The sequence below is a fragment of the Euleptes europaea genome, chromosome 19 (assembly GCF_029931775.1).
Source record: "Euleptes europaea isolate rEulEur1 chromosome 19, rEulEur1.hap1, whole genome shotgun sequence".
In the NCBI taxonomy this organism is placed as follows: Eukaryota; Metazoa; Chordata; class Lepidosauria; order Squamata; family Sphaerodactylidae; genus Euleptes; species Euleptes europaea.
The window spans coordinates 40,095,673-40,114,765 of NC_079330.1; positions in this window are offsets into that span (position 1 = coordinate 40,095,673).

Below are 19,093 nucleotides of genomic sequence, written 5' to 3' on the forward strand. Positions count from 1 at the left end.
CCACCTGGAGGGGGCTCGACACCCGGTGGTGGTCCGGACAGACCATCAGAACCTGAAGAGTCTACAGACCGCTTGGCGGCTGAACCAGAGACAGATCCGATGGTCCTTGTTTTTCTCCAGATTTAATTTCACCATCACATACATCCCCAGCTCCCAGAACAAGAGGGCGGATGCCTTGTCCAGAAAACCAGAATACTCAGCAGTCCCGATTCAGGAGCGCCCTCTTGCTACAGTCCTACCATCTGAGAGCTTCGCCACCATCCAGCTCAGTACCTCCCTCAGGAACGAATAGAGCATCAGCAGCGAATCGACCCCTTTGCGCAGAAGCAGCTCCAGGCTCTTAGGGACTCCCAAGGAACAGCACCTCCAGGCTTCATGGTGCAGGGGGATGTACTCACCCACCGGGGTAGGATCTATGTGCCTCCAGGGCCCTTACGAGCTGAAGTTCTGAAGCTGGTACACGATGCCAAGCCGGCTGGGCACTTTGGCTGCTACAAGACCCTTCACCTCCTGACTCGAGACTTTTGGTGGCCACAGGTCCGGGCGGACATTAAGCAGTATGTGGCATCCTGTGAAGTCTGCCAACGGGCCAAGAACCAGCCCGGGAAGCCTACAGGCTTGTTGCAACCCTTGCCCACTCCCTTAGGCCCTTGGAAGACCATATCCATGGACTTCATCACGAACTTGCCTAGGTCCGGTGGCCACACAAGCATCCTGGTGGCTGTGGACCTACTCACCAAGATGGCACACTTTGTTCCCTGTCCAGGTCTCCCCTCCGGTCGTGAAACCGCTCAGTTGTATCTACACAATATCTTTCGGCTTCATGGACTGCCAGAACACCTGATTTCAGATCGGGGCACTCAGTTTACCTCCCGGTTCTGGCGGGCCCTGCATTCCCTCCTGGGGACCCAGGTACACCTCTCCTCAGCTCACCACCCTCACACTGATGGGCAGACTGAGCGCACAAATGCCACGCTCGAGCAATACTTGAGGTGTTTCGTGAACCACCAGCAGGACAACTGGTTTGACCTGCTACCCTTAGCAGAATTCACCTACAATAATGCGGTTCACTCCTCCACCCAGCAGACACCCTTCATGGCTACCTATGGCTACAATCCCCGGTTCTTCCCTCAAGTGACGCCAGCCTCGGCAGTTCCTGCTGCCAATGACCTCGTTCAGGAACTGCAGGCTCTCCACAAAGTACTCCGGGACCAGCTACAACAGGCCAAGGAGGCATACAAGATGGCCGCAGACCGGCACCGGCAACCTGGGAAGGCACTGATGGTTGGGGACCAAGTTTGGCTCTCAACCCAACACCTTCCTAGCTTGCGACCATCCCGGAAACTGGATGCCCATTTCATCGGCCCTTTCCCCATCGTGGAACAAGTCAACCCAGTGGCCTTTCGACTGCAACTCCCAACCACGCTTCGGATCCACCCTGTGTTCCATCGTTCCCTGCTGGTACCTGTTGCACCCCCGCACCCATTGAGGCCCTCGACACCACCTCCATCGCCTGTCATTGTGCAAGGTCATGAGGAGTTTGAAATGGCCCAGATTTTGGACTCTCGGCATCGGCGGGGCCGGCTCCAATACCTGGTTGACTGGAAAGGGTATGGACCGGAAGATCGCTCCTGGGAACCTGCTGATCATCTCCATGCACTGGACCTTCTACGGCAATTTCACCGCACTTATCCCCAGAAGCCAGGCCCAGGTTCATCGGGTCGGGGGGGCCTTGAAGGGGGGGATAGTGTCATGAGTCAGCCTGCAGAGACCTCCTCTGACGAAGAGGGACATCCTCAGGCAGAAGTCCCACAGGAACAACCACAGGGCCTACAGCCTGCCGGAGGGGAGGATCAGTGAAGGTCAGGGGATGACTCACCATGTCTGCAGCCAGCCAGCTCAAGGACTCCAGTTGGACCTGACACCTTGCAACATGCAGTGTCTCCAGAGGCCTCGCCAGGGCCACTGGAGCAGAGGAGAAAACAGGTCCGTCTGGCAATGCAGCAGAGACGGCAAAGTGCTAGGCTGAAGGCTTTACAGAGGAACCTCCCCAGTAGCAGTGATGAGGAAGAGCAGGGCTGAAGCACCACCTGTGAACTCAGCCTCATCAGCATCAGCTGGCTGCTACAGCAGCAGGGGAAGGGATTTAAGCCATCAGTTAGGCTTGGCGGTTGTGCAAGCAACTTGTCACCAACCTCCTTGAGTACCTGCCTTGTTTACCTGCCTTGTTTCCCTGCTATCCATTGGATTCCTGGTATCCTGACTTCTTGGACTGGCTCTGACTAATGCTTTGGACTTCCCTTGCCTGTATTGATATCTCGGACTCTGCCTTCACTGTGAATGACCTTGGACTGTTCCCCAGACTATGCTTACAGCCCTCGCTCCTCGCCTGTACCATGACAGATGTACAGCTATTGGAGCTGCAGTTCCAGTATCAATTGCATGTTTAGCCATGTTGGTCTTTCCTGGTAAACTAGAAAAAGTTGTTTCAAACTTGCTCAAGACACCATACAATTGTTCAGCCTGTGAAACACTCAGAGCAGGGCTCAACATTAGCTCACTCAACCCACCAGGTTGCTGGCAGTCTGAAAGCAGATCAAAAGGCTGTTCCTCCAGCTCTGCTTTTACTGCAAACATGCCAGGAGCTCGCTCATGGTACCTTTTTTTTTTATATATATATAAATTTTATTGGGTTTTATGATAGAAATTTTCCATTGCATTAAACAACATCTATAACAATATCGAATTTCAATTCTAACCTAAAGTTGTTATAATTCCATATCATATAATAAAAAAGAGAAAAGAAAAAAGAAAAAAAAGAAATGGAAAATTTTTTGACTTCCCCATCACCTCTATCTGCCTCTTAATAAAAAGTTCCTCCCGTCATAGGTAATCTAATCTTGATAAAATATCAATACCATATATAAAAAACCATAATCTGTTAGTAAATATAATTATGCTTATTCAATATAAAAAAAAATCAAAAATAATCCTCTGGATCAGATTAGAAAATATTCTTCCATTCTTCCCAATTTTAACTCATATTCACAATAATGCATCCACGCCCCCCATTCCCCCAAAAACCGAACGTCATTTTCTTCATTTAGAATAGCTGTGAGTTTTGCCATTTCTGCCACTTCAAACATTTTAACAATCCAGTCTTTTTTCTCTGGAGTTTCTAGCCCTTTCCATTTCGCTGCATAAAGCAGTCTCGCAGCTGTTGTGGCATATATCAAAAAGGTTCTTTGTGTTGCTAAGTCGTCTGGAATCATACTCAATAACATCATTTCTGGTGTTTTGGATATATTCTTTTGTAGTATTAATCTCAGTTCGTTATAAATCATGTCCCAGAAGTCTTTGGCTTTGTCACAGGTCCACCACATGTGATAAAAGGAACCAATTTCTTTGTTACATTTCCAACAAGTAGGGGACATCGTTTTATAAATCTTTGCAATTTTCTTGGGTGTTAGATACCATCTATACATCATTTTATAGATGTTTTCTCGCACTGACTGTGCTTTTATTCCTTTTAAATCTTTAGACCATAATCTTTCCCATTTATTTAAAACAATATCATGTCCCACATTTTGAGCCCAATCGATCATAGTTGGTTTAATCGTGTCCTGCTCACAGTATATTGTTAAAAGGAGATTATACATTTTAGAAATCAGCTTTGTATTATTGTCTAGTAGAATCCTTTGAAAAGGAGATTTTTCTTTAGAGAAACCTTTTTTTGCATCTTGTACAAAAACTGATTTGATTTGGTAATATTGAAGCCATTGTAAATCATCCTTAAGCAGTTGAAAGTCTTTTAGTGAGCATTTCTTTCCTTCCCAATTAGTTAGATCTTGATAAGTAATAAATTTGTCTGGTCTAAGTGGGCGCAAAGTTAGCATTTCTTGGGGCGATATCCACATCGGTGTTTCTGGTTCCAAAATGTGTTTATATCTCATCCAAATACGAAGTAGAGAGGACCTGATTATATGATTACGGAATGTTGCTTGTAATTTAATTTTATCATACCACAAATAACCATGCCATCCACTTAAGTTATTATAACCTTCCAAGTCTAGCAAACGTACATTTGACAAATTCATCCAGTCTTTTAGCCATACTAAAGCTACCGCTTCAGCATAGAGTTGAAAGTTAGGCAGTGCTAAACCTCCTCTAGTTTTTAGATCCACCAAGTATTTATAAGCAGTCCTTGGTTTTTTTCCTTGCCAGATGAAGTTTGAAATGTCTTTCCTCCAAGTTTCAAAATATTTTGTTTGTGATATTATTGGTAAATTTTGGAATAAGAAGAGCATCCTCGGTAAGACATTCATTTGGATCGTTGAGATACGTCCCATTAATGACAATTTTTTGTTTGACCATATAATCATATCAGTTTTAATCTTACCCCATAACTTGAGGTAATTGTTGGTTAACAGATCTTTATTCTTTGCAGTGATCCAAATTCCCAGGTATTTAACTTTGTTAGCTTTCTCCCAGCCAGTATATGATATAAATTCCTGTTGTTGTATTTCCGATAAATTTTTAAATATTATCTTTGTTTTTTCTTGATTCACTTTAAAGCCTGATACTTTTCCAAAATCATCCAAAGTCTCCTGAAGTATATTCATTGACTGTGTTGGGTTTTCCAAAATTAGCAGTAGGTCATCCGCGAATGCTCTCAACTTAAATTCATGTTTTTTAATTCTTAGCCCGCGGATGTCCTCCATACTTCTTAGTTTCACACATAGCGGTTCCAACACCAACAAAAATAAAAGTGGAGACAAGGGACATCCCTGTCTAGTCCCTTTCGTGATTTGGCAGTTATCTGACATTGATTCATTAACCAAAATTTTAGCTTGTTGGGAGGTGTAAATAGCCGATATACCTTTCTGAAAACGATCTCCAAAATTCAATTTATCCAAAATCCGTTTCAAAAAGTTCCAAGAGACCATATCAAAGGCTTTTTCTGCATCCAAAAATACAAAAGCCGCAGTTTGTTGAATATTATGGTCATAATATTCCAGTGAATCTAGTAAAATTCTTACATTGTCTTTTATTTGCCTTCCTGGTATAAAACCTGCTTGGTCCTCATGTATAAGATCCTTAATAAATTGCTTTATCCTACATGCCAAAACCGAAGCAAAAATTTTGTAATCCACATTTAGGAGCGATATAGGTCTGTAATTAGATGTTTTTTCTGGATCTCTTCCTTCTTTGGGTATCAGTGATATAAATGCGTGTGACCAAGTCTCCGGGGATGTTCCCTCGTCCAAAATTGCATTGTAAAGTGAGCCAAAACATCCAACTAAATTGTCACTAAAAGTTCTATAAAATAGTGCAGTAATTCCATCTGGTCCAGGTGTTTTATCCGTTTTTTGTCTCAGTATTGCTTCTTGTATTTCTTCCCTTGTTACTGGAGCTTCAATACATTCTCTCTGGGTCATTGACAAAGCTTTCATCTGTATTGAGTTTAGAAATTTGTCTATTTTCTGTTTTGGAGTATGCTCATGGTACCTTTTAAGGATGTTCACATGATAGAGACGAGGCTTGGGGTGTTCCTGGGGGCAAGATACCAAATAATTCACTTCATTTTTCCCTCCTAAGAACTTCACCAGGTCCTAACCAGGCCAGAGTTTGCTTATTAGGCCTGATATGCCTGAGAATCAACACTTTGTCCCCAGCCTCAAATTCTCTGACCACAGCTTTTTTATCATAGTATTTTTTTTGTACTCTTTGAGCATTTTTCATGTTCTGTTGGGCTATTTTCCACACACCACTCAGATTTTCCTTTAGCTTAGTCATGTATTCACACACAGATCTGGGCCCAACCTCTAGGGTCCCTTCCCACTGTTGTTTTAACAAGTTCAGGGGGCTACGTACAGATCTGCCCAAAGCCAATTCATTTGGGGAAAACCCCAGGCTTTCCTGAACCGTGTCACGGTAGGCACACACAAGAAACAGCAAGTTCTGATCCCAGTCTGCTGCATGAGTCACAGCGTATTTTTTTAGCATGGTCCCAATTGTTTTATTCAACTTCTTCACAAGACCATTTGACCAGTGACAATAAGCAACACTGACCCGGTGTTCTATGTTAGCCAACTTGAACACCCGTTGCACCAGTGTGGACATAAAGCTGCTCCCAAGGTCACTTGCTATGGTTCTGGGTATCCCATAGGAGCATATAAGGGTTAACAAAGCTTTAGCAATGCTAGGAGCTGAGATATTAGCAAGGTGTAAGCCCTTGGTCCAAAGAACCAGAAACCATGACATAGACAATTAGGTCCAAAGAAGCTGGTCTTTACTGGTCAAATAGAATAACAGAGCATAAAGGAAAAGGAGACAGCTATGAAACTGTCTTGCTGAAACCTGGTATTATAGATGCATGGAAAGAGTGAGAGATTACATATTGAAAACAAAAGTAAGTTCCCAGAGCGAAGTAGGTTCCCAGAACATCAAACAGAAAGTGTTAGGCATAACAGTCTTTGCAACCTTGACTGCGGTTTAGTAGAGATAACATTCCTTGAGTCTGGATGGCAGGATGTGAACAAAGCGAACAACACTGATATGCCTGACATTCTGCCTCCCTTAAGCCCCCCCAACCCGCGAGGGGGACGGTCTATCAGGGTAGGTGGTGTGGAAGGCGGTTAGTAAGTGCGGAGCGGAGACATCCTGGGCCCGCACCCATTCATCGTAGGCAGGGGGGAAATGTTTCCATCGAATAAGATACTGCAAGGATCCATGTCGTATACGTGAATCTAGGATTTTTGACACTTCGAAATGTTCCTCCCCCCCCCCCACCATCACTGGCTGCTCCGGAGGTGGCTCTGGATGCCATTCCGAAGAGGCGACATGGGGTTTTAGGAGGCTGACATGAAAAACTGGGTGGATACGTCTCAGGGTTTTGGGAAGGGTCAGCTCCACAGTGACAGGATTGATGATCCGGGCAATGGGATAGGGTCCAACGTACTTGGCACTGAGCTTATGGCAAGGTCGGGTGGATCGTAGGTTTTTAGTGGACAGGTATACTAATTCCCCGACCTGGAATTCTTTGCTGGGGGAGTGATGCTTATCTGCTTGCTCCTTATACTTGCGCTTGGCTCTCTCTAGGTTGCTTACCAGCCAGGGCCAAGTGGTGCGGAGGGTATGTGCCCAAGAGGCTATATCGGAATCCCCCTCCCCTTCAGGTATTTCAACCGGGGCAATAGGACCGAAGTCCTGACCGTACACAGCATAGAAAGGGCTGAACCCTGTAGATTGATGGACAGCATTATTGTACGTGTATTCTGCAAAAGGTAATAGCTCTACCCAGTCATCTTGGTGTTAATTAACATAACAGCGTAAATAACACTCCAACACAGCATTAACACGTTCGGTTTGTCCATCCGTTTGGGGATGGTAAGCACTTGACAACCCTTGTTCCACCCCCACCAGTTTAAGGAACGCCTTCCAGAATTTCGCCACAAAACTACTTCCGCGGTCGCAAATTATCTTGCGCGGATACGAGTGCAACCGGATCACATGTGACATGAAGAGGCGGGCCAACTTGGGGGCAGAGGGAAAACCCGCACATGGAACTAAATGTACCTGTTTGGAAAACAAGTCAGTAATAACCCAGAGTACAGTTTTTCCCCCACTAAGGGGGAGATCCGTCATGAAATCCATGGCAATCACTTCCCAGGGTTTGCTGGGAATTTCCAGTGGTTGCAGTAGTCCTGGGGTTTTGCCTTGAGATCGTTTGACTGTGGCACAGATGGGGCAGCTGCGAATAAAGGAGTCTATATCAGAACGCATTCCTCTCCACCAAAACTGTCTGCGCAACAAGTGGAGAGTTTTCAGAAACCCAAAGTGCCCTGCAGTTTTGGCTCCATGAGCTAACTGTAGAACGTCTCGTCGGAGTATTTTAGGCACGTAAAGTTTTGAGTCTTTGTACCAACAACCCCCCTTCTCAAGTACACCTTGGGGCAAGGTTTGGGCGGTGCGCTCGGCTAGGCACTAAGTTCGAAGGGAGTCCAGGAAGGTATTGGAAATGATCACCCCCTCTCCTTTCGTAGTAGAGGGCAAACTAGGAACTGGTGAAGGTGGAGGGAGAGGAGGGACTGGTTGCTGCGGAGCGCTGGAAACAGGTGGGGAGGCAGGCGAGGGAGCCTGCTGATTCAGGCTGGACATTTGGTCGGCTGCTGTACGGCTTTTCTGCCGGAGCTGGGTTTGGGCTCGGGTTTGCACAACCAGCAGGGGCAGGGCTTCCCTTTGCGCCGGGGTAAATAAAGAGTCAGTTGGCCGATCACGTTTTACTGGGTATTGGGGCAACCGGGATAGGGCATCCGCAAGCACATTTTGTTTCCCCGGCACATGTTTGAGAACGAAACGGAATTGAGCAAAGAAGTCCGCCCAACGCTGTTGTTTTGCGGACAATTTATGGGTCCCAGTGAGGGCAGCTAGGTTCTTGTGATCGGTCCAAACTTCAAAGGGGATCCCGGATCCCTCCAGGAATTGTCTCCACAGTGTAAGGGCATGGTGGACGGCTGCAGCTTCCTTTTCCCAAATGGGCCAGTTTAGCTGGGAATGCGCAAACTTCTTCGAGAAGTAGGCACAGGGATGCAGGAGACCGTCCGGTCCTCTTTGGAGTAGCCCCCCCCCCCATGGCTACATCAGATGCATCGACCTGCACAATAAACATTTGGTTCGGATCCGGGTGTTGCAGGACCGGTTCAGACGTGAAAAGTCGTTTAAGGGCTACAAAGGCAGCCTGGCATTGAGCCGTCCACAGTATTTTGGCAGAGGGCAAGGTTGCAGAAACCCCTTTGCCCTTCGTTTTCAGGAGGTCAGTGATTGGCAGCGCCACTTGAGCAAAGTTAGGAATGAAACCTCGGTAGAAATTAGCAAAGCCCAAGAATTGCTGTACTTGTTTGTGGGTGGAGGGCGGAGTCCAGTCCAGTACCGCTTGGACTTTAGCGGGATCCATGCTAAGACCACGATTAGAGATTATGTAGCCCAAAAACGTTATCTGTTTTTGGTGGAACTTGCACTTAGACAGTTTTGCATAAAGCTGGTAGTTACGTAGGCGTTGCAAAACTTCTCTGACTAGAGCAACATGTTCTTCCATGGTTTTTGAATAAATAAGAATATCGTCCAAATAAACCACCACGCCGCGGTACAGCAAATCATGGAGGATCTCGTTAATGAGCTGCATGAAGACCCCCGGGGCCCCTTTTAACCTGAACGGCATCACAAGAAATTCATACATTCCAAAACAGCTAGAGAAGGCGGTGAGGGGTTCGTCTCCCTCACGAATTCGGACGCGGTAGTAAGCTTCCACTAAGTCCAACTTGGAGAAAACACGACCCTCCTGTAACTGCCCCATGATATCTGAGATTAATGGGATGGGGTAGGCGTTGGCTTGGGTAACTGCATTAAGCTTTCGGAAGTCAATGCATAATCGCAGGTCACCCTCCTTTTTGCGGACAAAGAACGCTGGGGCTGAGTTGGGAGCGTTCGATGGCCGAATGAACCCTCGAGCAAGATTTTTATCCAAAAAGTCATGTAAAACAGCGCGTTCGGAAACGCTCATGGGGTAAATCTTGCTTTTAGTCAGTGTGCAGTCTTTAACTACCTCAATGGCACAGTCAGCGGTACGATGGGGGGGCAAGGCGTCACATTCTTTAATATCGAAGACGTCTGCAAAGTCTCTGTAGGCATCGGGCAAAAGCGGTGGCGATGCAGTATTGGAAGTTAAAGCCGGAGTAGGTGGAGACGTCACTGCGACTCCTTGCCGGTGTTGTTCGCGCATAGGATTGGTAAAGGAAATAGTATCCGTCTCCCAGTCTATATAAGGACTATGGCCCTTGAGCCAATTAATACCTAGGACAACTTCGAACCGAATGGGGGCTATGGTAAAGTCTATCTGTTCCCAATAGGAGCCTATACCCATCGCCACTCCCTGAGTGCGATGATCGACTGCCCCCCCCTTGAAAGGGCTTCCATCCATCTGGGCAAATTGGACGGGAGCGGGTAGTGCCTCGGACTTGACTTTGAGAGCTGCGAATGTGGCTTCACTGATTAAAGTGCGACCGCAGCCAGAGTCAATAAGTGCCTTGACAGGCAGTTGGGGGCCCCCTTTATAGTAATACTGCGTCCACATAAACAGTGGTTTCCACTTCACTCACCTTGACGGGAGCTTTGGGTTTAGCAGGAGATTCTGCAGGGGTCTGTGGAGACGCTCCACTCACCACAGACTGAATCCGTTTTTTGACAAATCAAGAGGGGTTTCCAGATTTAGAGCTGGAGCATTCCATTGATCTTCGTCTGAAGACGGAGAGTTGTCCCCCACTGGGGCACTTGTAATCCGAGACCCTGTGGGGTCGTTTGGTGCAGAGAGGTTAGCCGATTCCTCAACGTGAAGTGCAGAGGGTGTGGGTCGTCCCGGCGCTGCGCTGCGGGTGGCCGCGGTGCCTCTGCGTTGAGGTCTTCCTCGAGCTCGGAGTGACACGCTGAGGCGGGTGGCCTCCGGTCGTTGAGAGCAAGTCGCTGCAAAGTGGCCTAATTCCCCACACACGAGGCAAGCTCCCCTCTGGAACCTTGATTCGCGATCCTGAGGTGGTCACGTTGGTTTCCGCAGGCTGGGAAGCGGCGCTCTTGATGGGGCTTTCTGGGCGTTCTTATCCTTGTGTCATTGCCGGACCAGGGATATGAAACACCGGCGGCTTTCAACTTCTTCCACCAATAAAATCCAATCTTCGAGGGTATTAGGATCGCCTCGCATATATGACCAGTTCAAAATGTCAGGGTGTAAGGCTTCCCTGAAGTAGTGGATAAGGGTAGCTTCCGGCCAGTCTACTATTCTACTGGCTAGTCTCTGGAATTCATCAGCAAATTCTCGGACTGGAGAAGAGCCCTGTCTGAGCTGTAAAAGTTCTGCTTTGGCTCGTTCTCCCATGAAGGGGTCTTCAAACCGTCTCCGCAAGGCAGTCATAAAATTGTTGAGGGAGCGGATAGACCGAGACCGCGTGTCAAATTGGAGGACCATCCAGTCAGCGGCTTTCCCCGTCAATAGAGAAGCTACAAAGCGGACCCGGCTATCCTCTGTGGGAAAGAAGTGCCCTTGTTCCCGCATATAACTATCCACTTGGTGTAGGAAACAGGGTAGAGTCTCGAGCGAGCCATCATAGGTCGTTTTCAATCGAGGTTGCTTCCATGGACCGGGTATGGGTTGTCCCGGTTGTACGGGTGCCCCAGGGCCTGGGACAACTGGTGCTCCGGGAACCTGTGGTTGGATGGGGAGGTTAGCTGGTGGTTGGGGTGGCACCACCGGTTGAACTGGTGCGGCGGGCCCGGAAAGGATGGGCTGCGCCGGAGGTACCTGCGCCCTCTGTAACCGTTCGTTTTCCTGGAACAAACGCTCCATTTGTTCCTGGAGACGGTCTACACGGTCATATAATTCTCGATTCTGCACACAGAAACAAGTGTACCTCATCCTCAGGTCCCCCCGTACGATGCGCCCTGCTGGTCCGGAAACCTGTGGCCCAGTGCGAGTTGTCTCTATATAAGTCCTCCTCGTCAGAATTGTCGGATCCCCGAAGCTGTTCTGCGAGGCGCCGTGCGCGTTGGGTGGTGCGAGATGGGGCAAAAGCCGGGGAGAACGTTGGTCCCCACGAAGGGCCGGTCTGCCCGGAATCTTTGGGGCGCACATTCACCCGTGCTCTTTCCGCAGCCACCTGCTGCTCCCTGTCCCGTGCGGCTTGAGCCTTGGCCGCCGCTTCCACCGCCGCTGCTTCTCTGTCCGCAAGAGCTTGAGCGGTCTCAAGCTTCAAGGCAAGATCCGTGGTCACGAGCGGTAAAAGTTCCTTCTCCAAGAGAGCGAGGAGCGGTTCGGACTCCCCCCCCAATAGCGGTTGAATCTGGACCGCGAGCGCAGGTGCATCAGCCCCGAAAGTTGGGGTTAACACTTGTGACAGAGTGGCTACCGTAGTATCTTTGGTGAGATCCACAAACAGAAGCACTGTTTGGATAGCGATCCGTCTCGCCTCAGCCTGACAGTCGGCTGCATTTGGCACCAAAGAAAACCCTGCCGGTGCAGCACCTGCCATGGCTCCTGTTGAGTGAGTTTCACGAGCAATTAGTTTATCCAACAAACCGGTTAGTATTTGTAAATCCTCCGCAGCTAGTTGGGCATCATCCACCAACCGATCAAGGACTTGGAGGTCTAGACAGGCATTGGTATCCTCAACCTCAGACATTCAAGGAAAAGTCACTAGAGAACGCCATTGGGACTGTAGTAATCCATTCAGGCGACTAACTTCCGTGCTAGTCCTGCTCAGCTCGGCTACAACGTCCCGTAAAAGATTGGGGTCATCACCTTCCAGGGTTGGTCCAGACACCCGTAGTTCGGGGATCACAACCAGCTGGTTTGAGACGAATCACCCGGAGAGCGCTCTCCACGCTCCCATCCGAGTGGCAGGCGAACCCTCCTGGGCTCCAGCCTGACGAAGGGAAGTAGACAGAGGTGGGATAGCTGTCTCAATGTAAGCCCTTGGTCCAAAGAACCAGAAACCACGACATAGACAATTAGGTCCAAAGAAGCTGGTCTTTACTGGTCAAATAGAATAACAGAGCATAAAGGAAAAGAAGACAGCTATGAAACTGTCTTACTGAAACCTGGTATTATAGATGCATGGAAAGGGTGAGAGATTACATATTGAAAACAAAAGTAAGTTCCCAGAGCGAAGTAGGTTCCCAGAACATCAAACAGAAAGTGTTAGGCATAACAGTCTTTGCAACCTTGGCTGCGGTTTAGTAGGGATAACATTCCTTGAGTCTGGATGGCAGGATGTGAACAAAGCGAACAACACTGATATGCCTGACACAAGGGGAATGGCTTCACAAAAGTGGGTACAAAAATCAATCATTGTCAGTATATATTTCTTCCCAGTTCTGGTGGGGGTCTGAAAGGGCCCTACCAGATCAATTCCCCATTTTGCAAAAGGCTCCTGCCTCTATGGCAGAGGGTTGCAGGGGGTACCTTGCATGATCTCGCTCATATCCCACCCTCTGGCACACATCACAAGTTCTCACATAATTTTTAACATCCTCATACACATCAGGCCAATAGAACTGTCTTGAGATCTTCTCTAACGTCCTTTTCACTCCAAAATGCCCACTGAAAGCGCACTCATGTGCCATCTGAAGCACACTGCTTCGCTGAGATTTTGGCACAACCAATTGTTTTCTAGGGGCACATTCAGGAGCTAAGTCCTTCGGGTGAAATTCTCTATAGAGCAACTCATTTTCAAAATAAAAGCGTACCCTTCTGTCTCCAGAGGCCCTTGGCTCTGTCTGGGCCTGTTCACGGCACCTTTCAAGAGTCTCATCCTGTTTCTGCTCATTTGCAAAGCTAACATTTTCTACTGTGAGAGGCAAAGACTCTCCTGGTCCCCTTCCCCCACTCTCAGGCTCATTTACATCTGAAGGGGAGGAATTCACAGGGCTGTTTTCTGGTGAGAGAGGCTCAGCAATCAAGACAGGTAAAGGAATTTCCCTTTCCCCCTCTCCCTCCTTTTCAGGATTCATTTTATCAATCAAATATTGCTTATATGCTACATCATTTCCCACAAGACACTGATGCCCACAATTCTTTGAGTGGACTAGGACAGGCATAACCTCATTCACATCTTTATAAGCAATTTTTACAAAAGCAACCTTCATTGGAATTGGATCACTGGCATAAGGAGTCACCCACATTTGTTGTCCCTCTTTCAACTGTCCCGGTTCTAGCAAATTTTCATGAATGCTACTGATTTCTGAACCCGTATCTCTCAATCCTAAAACGTTTTTATTATTCACCTGAAGTTCGCAGCTAAAAGTCATATTGGACCAGCAGGGTTGCCTCGGGTCGATGAAGGCCATCCTCACAGGCTGCAGGCTTGCATCAGGCTGGGCTGGGGCTGCTTCTCTCGGCTCCCTCCCGGCTGTCTGCATTCCGGCTGGAGGAATTGAAACTGCCGCTGCTGGCTCACCCCCTGCTGTGCTGATTTCCTCTTCCCAATTTTCAGCTGCAGGCTGCTGAGTTGTAGTCACAAGTCGCACTCTTGGAGCAGGAGTGGGGGGGTTGATTTTTTCTTCTCCCTCTCCTTTAATGCCGGGCAGTCCTGTCTTTTGTGCCCTTTCTTCTTACAGACGAAGCATAGGCCAGACTCGATGGACACATGGGGATGTACTGTAGCTGTGGGGGAGGTTTCTGCTGGCTTTCCCCCACGTCTCTCTTCCCCTTCCGGCTTCTTACTCTGAGTTGGAGCAGGGTTTCGTGGCGGCCCTCCCATGCTGCTTGGTTTTCCAAAGCCCTTCTGCCTATTTAATTGCAGCTGCTCAGCACAACTAGCTGCACTGGTCAAAGTCCCTGGGCTTTTATCTTTTACAAGGGCTGATAAATCTTCTGGAAGAAGCCGAAAAAAATGTTCCAATAAAAGAAGCTCTTTCAAATCTTGGAAGGTATGAATGTTCTCTGAGGCTAGCCATCTTTCAAAATTGCGATTCAAACGGGACGCAATGGCTGGGTAGCCATCAGTGGTATTTCAGTCAATCTTTCTAAAGGCTCTACGATAGGATTCAGCAGACAAGGCAAAATGCTGCTGAGCTAGCTTCTTGAACGCCACATAACCGTTACTTGCGCTAAGGGGGAGGTTACCCATCAAATCAAGTAGGCTCCCTGATACCTGGGCCCTCAAAACTCTCATCCAATGATAAGTGGGAATATGAAAATCCAGACATACAGATTCGAAAAGTGAAAAATATGCCAAAAGATCACAAGTCTCTGAGTATGGCGGCAGTAAATGCCTATTGGCTCGCCAAGTAGCTAGGGGATCTCTCTGGCCTCGGCCACGGTGCGGGGAAAAATCTTCTTCCTCATCGGAGGTATAGTAATCTCTCCACTTGCTTCTCCTCCTCTCTTGGCTCTGCTGCTGCTGCCTTAGGGGTCTGTGGTCCGTCAGCCCGTCTGCCCCACCATCTCCCTGCCAGGTAAACTTCCGCTCCGCTGGGAATGGGCTGCTGTGGGGGACTTCTAGCTTGGCTCTAGGCTTGAGGGGACGGGATCTCTCTCGGGTGTCCCACAGGGAAAACTTCCTCTGCTCTTCCTCCCGTCTCTCCCAATCTCTTTGCCTGGACCTTCCCCTCTCCTCTGAGTCTCGGGGTGGGGGTACTTGGGAATTAGCTCGAAAAGTCTTTTCCCCCCTTTCCCCAATCTCACCAATGTAGTCTGCCGGGCTGTAAGTCGTCAGCTTTGGCTCCCGGGGCACACAGCATTCCAGCTCCCAGCTCCTTGCCTCTCGGTCTCGAGGTTGGATGTTTGGGGACTTCGCTCTCTCTGGCTCTCCCCTCCTTTCCCCAGACTCACCGAGGTGGTTTGTAGAGCTGTAAAATGTTGCTGTCGGCTTCCTTGGTTGGCCCCACTCTCTCTCCCATTTCCGTCTCATCTCCTGCCACATCTCCTCCTCTCTCTGCTGGGCACTTCGGAGTTCCTCCTCCATAGTCACAAGCTGGGTAGAGCTGGCAGGTCGAGTAGTCGTTGCCAAATTCACAACAGTTGGGGAGGCGGGCAGTTTAGAGCTTACTGCTGGCTCACCAATGATAGAATTCCAACACCTTTGCGGGTCTGCCTCTAACAGGTCCCACTCATCATCTGAGAGCTCCAGGAGGTCTCGCAATCCCACTTCATTCAGTGGCTTAATTGTTCGGCCCCTCCTGTCAATCAAATGCCTTTGGGGTTGTTCTCCCCCTTCCTCCTCCCTCCGGTAGGAAGTTTCCAAAAGGCCGGTTTGATCAACCATCATCAGGCTGCTCTCATTTCGTTTCTCTAGAGGTAGCCCGCCTGTTGCCATTGCCAAATTCTTAACTCACACCTCACAAAATAACAAACACTCGCTAGCCACCTCACACTGTAATCCTCAGCACAAAATAAGTGTAAAGCAATCTCTGGGTTCCCAGTTCGAATCCAACTGCTATGCCTCCAAGTCAAAGAGAGCTCCAGCCAGTCTCCACCAGCTGGGTCTGCTTTGTTTAGGTTTGGGGTGGTTTTCAAAAACAAAACGTTAAACTCCAGGCTTCCGCCTTGAGCTGAACGGGTCGCTGCCACCAGCTCTGAGTCAAAAGGTTGAGCTTCCAGGCAAAGGGCTCAGAGCAACCCCTGCCAAGCTCCAAATACAGAGTGAGTTTCCCCTGCCAAGCTGAGACTTGGTCAGAGTGGTTCACACTGTCCAAAAAGTTTCTACAAAAGATAGCATGAGCAAAGCCAGTCTAGGCACTTAGGATTCAGGCTTGGGAAACCACAGAAACCACTGGACACATCAAATATAATAAACTAGGAGTTTATTCAAAGGTTTGTGCTCGTTACAGAAAGACAAACGTTACGTGAGGCAGGTTAGCATATAAAACAAGAAAGTTTCAATAATCTAACTACACATTCCATCAGAAAGGCAATTGGCTTAGGTTTCGGCAATCAGGCAAAAGGTAAAGCATTCAGTTATGCAAAAGAGTTACCACAATCCAAGAGTTAGCATCTGGGTGTCAGCATGCTGGTCTCCTCAGTCAAGCATAGATTCATTCTATGGGATAAAGCAAAGGTTGATGAAAGACTCCAGGATGCGCCCGCACATCCCCAAAGCTTCCATGATTCTAAGTCCAAAAAGGGCTCATTTTATCCCCTCCATCTTACTAGCCTATGGCCATCTTAGCCAATAAAATGGCGAGAATATCAATTAACCCTGAATTAATTTGTCAGGTCATCTCTTAGTCACGAGTGTTACCGCTGACTCGCATTCTGCAGTTATGCGAGGCACCTGGGAAGACTCAAACTCAGAGATAACGTTTAATGGCCCATTTGTTGTCAAGGAGATAAATCGTTCGGTACTGCCCCCAATGGCTGTAAAGTCAGGGCAGCTGTTTATCTCCAACCTTGAGACCTTTAAGGAGTACTTCCAAAACCGAAAGCACATTCCTCTGTGATTTGTGAGAGGCCGGCTTGTTATTCCAGGTCCCCCAATGTTTAATACGCCAAAGTTTAATATCAGTGAATACTAGGCCTGAAGCCTGAACCAGTGTTTCATAGAAGGAAAGGAGGGTGCTTTTCCTTCACAGGAGGCTCTTAGCGAGGAATGAGGGGAGGGTCCCCTTGGGGTGGAGGAAACTGGGACCCCAGAAGGAAAGACTTATGTTCCCCAGAAGCTGCGCCGGGAAGCGCTAGAATGGTTCCACAGCTCCAAGACTTTGGTTTCGTTAAGACCCTACACCTGGTACAGCGGCGCTTTTGGTGGCCAGGGATGCGCCAGGACGTAGATGGTTTCGTAAGGTCCTGCCCAACGTGTGCTACCAATAAATGTCTCATGGGAAAGCCCCCTGGACTGCTGAAACCCCTGGAGCCCCCAGAGGCTCCCTGGCGAGTGATTGGCATGGACTTTGCAACCAATCTCCCTCCTAGCCAGGGGAAAACCGTGCTTTGGGTCATCACATATCTGTTTTCTAAGCAGATCCACCTTATTCCGTGCGAGGGGTTACCCTCAGCCCACAAGTTGGCTTGCCTGTTTGTTCAACAGATCTTCCGCTTGCACGGTTTTCCTCGGAAGATTGTGAGCGACAGAGGCTCGGTGTTCCTGTCTAAATTCTGGCAGGCGTTTTTGGGAATTGTTGGGGTACAACAGGGTTTGTCGTCAGCCTATCACCCCCAGACGGATGGGCAGACGGAGAGAGTGAATGCTGTTGTTGAATGCTACTTGCGCTGCTTCACCAATTATCACCAGGATAACTGGGTCGACCTGTTGCCCCTGGCGGAGTACACCTATAACAACTCTGTGCACTCTGCTACTGGGCAGAGCCCCTTTAAGACTGTCTTTGGGATGGAATTCGACCCTTTGGTTGAATTCGACCAACCAAGAACTTAAAGTCCCTGCGTCCTTGTAGAAAGCTTTGCCAAAAATACGTGGGTCTGTTTACCATATCCCGGGTAATCAATGAGGTCACTGCTGAACTGGACCTCCCCAAGATTCTGCAGGGGGTAAACGCTGTGTTTCATGTTAGCCTCCTGAAACCCTTTTCTCCTGCCCCTGATTGGCACCCCGAACCCCCAGAGGCAACACCTATCATGGTACAGGGGGAGCAATTTTGAAATTTCTAGGGTCCTGGACTCCAGGCTGCGGAGGGGTCTGCTGGAGTACCTGGTACACTGGAAACATTTGAACGAGTCATGTTGAGTGGGTTGCGGCAGAACACGTGAACGCTCCCTCTCTGATCACCGAGTTCCATCGGAATTGTCCCAACAAGCCTGGGAACCCGGGGAGGGGGCCTTTGGAGAGGCGGAATGTCAGATAGGGCTTCTGACAGCTCCATCCTCAAACAAGATGGTTCCCCCGGAAACAAAATGGAGTTCTCCGTGCACTCCTCCCCCGTTTTGCACACAAGCTCCGGCCAGAGATTTACAATTGTATTGGGACCCGCCCGTGTAAATCTTTGATCTGATATCGGGTCCCGCGCACAAAGCCAAGAGCTCAGCCTTCTCCTCCACTGATTGTTCATAATTGTTTCTGTTTCAGTTTTACTTAAGTCGTTACCAGCAGGAAACGACTACATTGTCTCTTTGTTCCTGTAACCCTATTGTATCAGCCCTATAAATGTACCCACTCTCCCTCTGCCATGTATTCCAGCCTTGTTCCCTCCTTACTGAAATCATTGACTTTTGGAATAAATCTTTGAATCGCTGCTCTGCCTGGATTTGAGTTCTATTGCCTGAAACGCCGTGCATTTGCTGAAGCCTGACAAAATGCAAGGAGTTGGCTGGAGTTCTTTAGGTCCATATCTACCACTTCCCAATAAGAAGGACCACAAGGGAAACGGTTCATAATTCATTACGAATTACAAGTCCCACTGAATGAAGTGAAACATCAGGGGAGAGAAGGGGAGGGGTTAGGGTTCTGCTTGGCATGCAGAAGGTCCCAGGTTCAATCCCCAGCATCTCCAGTTAAAAGGATCAGGTAGGAGGTGATGGGAAAGACCTCTGCCTGAGACCCTGGAGAGCCACTGCCAGAGTAGAGAATACTGACTTGGATGGACCAAGGGTCTG